Source organism: Rhagoletis pomonella, unplaced genomic scaffold (assembly GCF_013731165.1).
Source record: "Rhagoletis pomonella isolate Grant_MI unplaced genomic scaffold, Rhpom_1.0 Rhpom_scaffold_00007, whole genome shotgun sequence".
Classification (NCBI taxonomy): Eukaryota; Metazoa; Arthropoda; class Insecta; order Diptera; family Tephritidae; genus Rhagoletis; species Rhagoletis pomonella.
This window is the reverse complement of record NW_023458561.1, coordinates 62481542-62485550: the sequence shown is the minus strand read 5'-3', so window position 1 is coordinate 62485550 and position 4009 is coordinate 62481542. Positions and strand designations below refer to the sequence as shown.

Sequence of the window (4009 nt, the reverse complement as noted above, 5' to 3'; positions counted from 1 at the left end):
TGAAATAAATTTGAGTTGCCGTTTTATATGAACTCAAGTGCCTACAAATCTTCCAGTTGATAGAAATTCCTCGTTTGTGTTGCCAATGGCTGTAAAAAAGTTTCTGTCTACTGTTTTAAATGCTAACATCAGAACCCAAAATTGTATTTAAGTGCTCTCTGAAATATGTTCATTATGCAGATATGAAATACCATTCCCAAATCTGCAGTACGATTTTAAATACGACTGTCTTTTCACCCACATTGTAAAACGACATAAGCGAAAATTGCATAAAAGGTTCTTCCTATATACCTTTTATATAGTCGATCAAGCAAAGTTAATTGCGCTAGCAACAGCTGCCCGATTTCTCGTTTGAGGTTAAGGTGCTCAAAACGTGGTATGCTATTTGTACAAGTGTTTCACCTATTTCCAAAATTCGTATAGGTGCCACAAAACGTCACATGCCTTATGAACAAACAAAAAAGTCCACCAACCATTTCCAATAATAAGTAAGATATCATATTTTAAGTTTTTATCACTTCTAGTAAATATTCAAAGATTTCTCTTTATTCCAATTAATTTACATTAAATATGTAAATTTTCCGAAACGCCTCCAAATACTTGGCAGCCAAATCTTTACTCGAAGCTCTCTAATGGAATATCAGGTTGAAGCTTGTACAAAAACCTGCAATATAAGAGAAATGAAAAATTAGTTTTGCTTCATTTGGAGGGCTAGCGCTCCACGTTTACAATGACAAATGCTTACATTCTTCAGTGCCGTCGACGGGTTTACTTGGACCTTGCACGCATCTTCCTGCGTTTACGCTTCAACCTCCGCATACGCTTCTTACGCCACTATAAATAAAGTTATAAGAAAAAATACATGTTAGACAAATTCATATACGAATTTTTTCTACAATAGCCAAATATTCAAGCACGTGTGTATACAGAAATTCACAGCAATGGCGGCTAGTGGAACGAAAATTAATTTTAATTGGAATCGTGCAATTTATACGATATAACAATATATATTGGGAAACACTTTGGCAAATTTAATTGTTTGTAAATTACTTTACTTATATTTTTAAGACACTTTTAACCACTTTTATGAAAAATTACCTTAGCTCTCATTTTTCTACTTCACACGAAGACGGTTAAAGACGAAAGAAAGATGAACGGAAGCTCGTTTGCTGAATATAGTGAACAGAATTGTGGTGAAATAGCGATAACTTACAGAGGTGTAATTTCAAGTAGTAGGCAATTCTCAACACGCATGGTTGCTTTTCATTCACAATGATATAAAGTTTTTAAAAATTATCTTAGTTAGATTTTTATAATTTTTTCTTAAGAAAAGCAATTTCGTTTATTTACACTACAGAATGGTTACTAAAAATATATAGAAACCACCGTTTATTGTTATAATTACGAAACTTTCAAGCATCATATAAATTTTTAAATCTTTACTGACTCGTACTGTACACCACATCGGTTTGTGCCATGATTCAATAATACAAGGTTCGATAAACTGACAGTTGTCTCTCTCGCACCGCTCCCTTAGCAGTGGCACCGTGTTGCTTCTTTGCAAATTTACATGGAAACAGTGTAGCTTTGGTGTGAAATAAAAGTATAAGCTTTTGTGCAATATGTTTATTTGTATATGCATATGAAGCAAGAATGATAGAATACAAGATTGCGCCGATCAGAGAGGATTTTTGAGAATAACTATTGTGTGACGTCACACTGGTGCAATTGCCAGAGAGAAATGCCAAAACGTGAGCAAGAATGGAAGAAGAAGAAAAAATGTTGCAAGGAAAACGTAAACAAGTTGCACCAGTGTGACGTCATGCAAACACCGATTCTGTCAAATTCGTTAAGAGAGGAATAGCGGTCCGAGATCGGCGCAACCTTTGTATTCTCTCAATCGTGCATATGAAGCATATTTAACTGATGAAAACCTAAGCATTGGATGTTTACATCAATCTCATAGTAGTCTTATTTTAATTTTGAGTCATTTTGCAGTTTTTATACGGCTAAATAGCATATAAATTACGTAATTCACGTAGATATATCAATATTACGTTCAACATTTCGTTTAAAATGTCAGATTTCCTGCAAATACATTAGCATTTACAAAAGGAATTTCACTACTAATTGCCTACTTTGCGTACTTTTCTACTACCATTTTCGAAACAAGGGATTGCATTCTTGCCCTTTCTCTGTACTTCGTAAATGCAACCTTTTGTAAGGGAGTGTCAAACCGCAGCTGTCAATAATTATCTAACCTTGTATTATTGAATCATGGGTTTGTGCAAAACATTCGAATCGTAAAGGGTTTAGCCGAGGTTCTTCTTCAATTTGTGGTGGGCGTGTTGATGTTATAACAGTTTTACTCTGCCTCAGAACAACAAAGGTATTTTTTATGAGAAAGTTTTTAAAGCAGAAATACACTCGATGAATTGCCATTGCCTAGTCGTAGTCAACGAGTATGCATGTATGTATTATTTTCCAGATGATTACGGTTATATTTATTATTTATATTATTTTTAACGAAAATCAGTTATGTAAGGCTTTAAAACATGTTCATTACGTATATCTAAAGTAAATCAAAATATATTTTTACCATTAAAATGTTTTATATTTAACTAACTTATAAATAGTTTTGGGAATTTTATAATGTACAATTATGTTAAATTTGATTAATACCATGAAGCGTAATCTTCAATCGTTCCCATCTCCACCACATTACATTGTTGCACAACACCCTAATTGCCGAAAAAGAGTTGCTTGCAACCCTAAGTGCCCATGGTGACCAAATGTGTGGTGTGGTGGCGGACAAGGCGAATTAATATAAGGTGATAGCAGGAGCACAAAAACAAAAATTTACATGTATTTTGTTTTTGCTTTGGCGGCATAAACTGTCAAAATCTGTAAGAGTGTGTGTAGAAATTCAAACAAAATTTTTCAATTTGATATCAGAAGCCGTGCGGCGAAACACATACACGAAATCAGTTGAGCTAGTAACACCACCTTATATAAATTCGCCTTGGTGGCGGACAAGCTTTTGAACAGGCGAATTATGAATTCGCCTTGAGCTTTTGGTAAGCAAACAAGATGGCGGCTGCTTACGCTGCATTTACACGTTCATAGAATTCATTTCAATTCATCACATGTATGTGTTGTCAAAAATAAACACAATTTTCTGCACACAACAACTCACCACCCAAACCTATGATGAAAAATTGCATTGCATTTAAACTAAAAATTGTTTGCAAGGTGGTAGGCAATTTGGAAAAATGTGATTGTATTGATAAAAAGAGTATGAGTGTTTACAAATTGAAAGCAATTTTTTGCACATTTTAACCTTAGGTTAGTTTGATCTGAGGTAGTTACACTGAGTCTCATACAAAGTTTTCGGTATTTTGGTACTACTGTATTTTTTGTGTATAACAGTTATCTCTAGTTTCTTTATATGGCAAAACCAATTTTGCAGTATTTGGACTCAGGCTAATCACTGTCTAACGAATTTGTGCTAGTGTAGTATTTTGTTCCCTAATAGTGTATTTTCTTTAGGGACGATTTTACAGTCAACTTTTAGTTAAAAGCATCAACCGGCTCTTGTAAACGGCCTTTCAACTAATCGCTTTCAACGACATTGGTTGGCAGTCAACTTTCGATTCAGATAATCGCCTCTGTAAACACCGTGTAACCGAACGAAAGAAAGATGAACGGAAGTTGAAAATCATCACCCGCATGCGCTGAATTGCGCAGCGTTGTGTTTTTCACCACTGGTAGTGGATGTACAGGAAATTAGTTTTAGCAAACATCCGTTAGTATTTCTTTGCATTTAAAAACAGTGCATTATTGAATTTTAAAACTAATTTTCATTATATCGTTTCACTATTTTATCTTGTGTATATCTCTCAACTACATATGTGCAATTACTTTTCTTCGTTTCAGACATTTTGTGTGGTATCGAAGCGTTTTCGTAAAAATTACATACACCGATTCACCGGCACCAAGAGCCTCTTCC

At 34.4% G+C, this 4009-nt stretch overlaps 1 long non-coding RNA gene across 1 annotated transcript; it reads right to left on the bottom strand.

Annotated features, from left to right (window-relative positions):
* Window positions 1–518: 518 nt before the first annotated feature.
* LOC118743294 lies at window positions 519–1201 on the bottom strand. The gene is made up of 3 exons (XR_004993448.1): window positions 1099–1201; window positions 746–834; window positions 519–664 (listed from the first exon to the last, which is right to left on the bottom strand). It is a non-coding gene; the product is annotated as an uncharacterized LOC118743294 (long non-coding RNA).
* Window positions 1202–4009: the final 2808 nt, after the last annotated feature.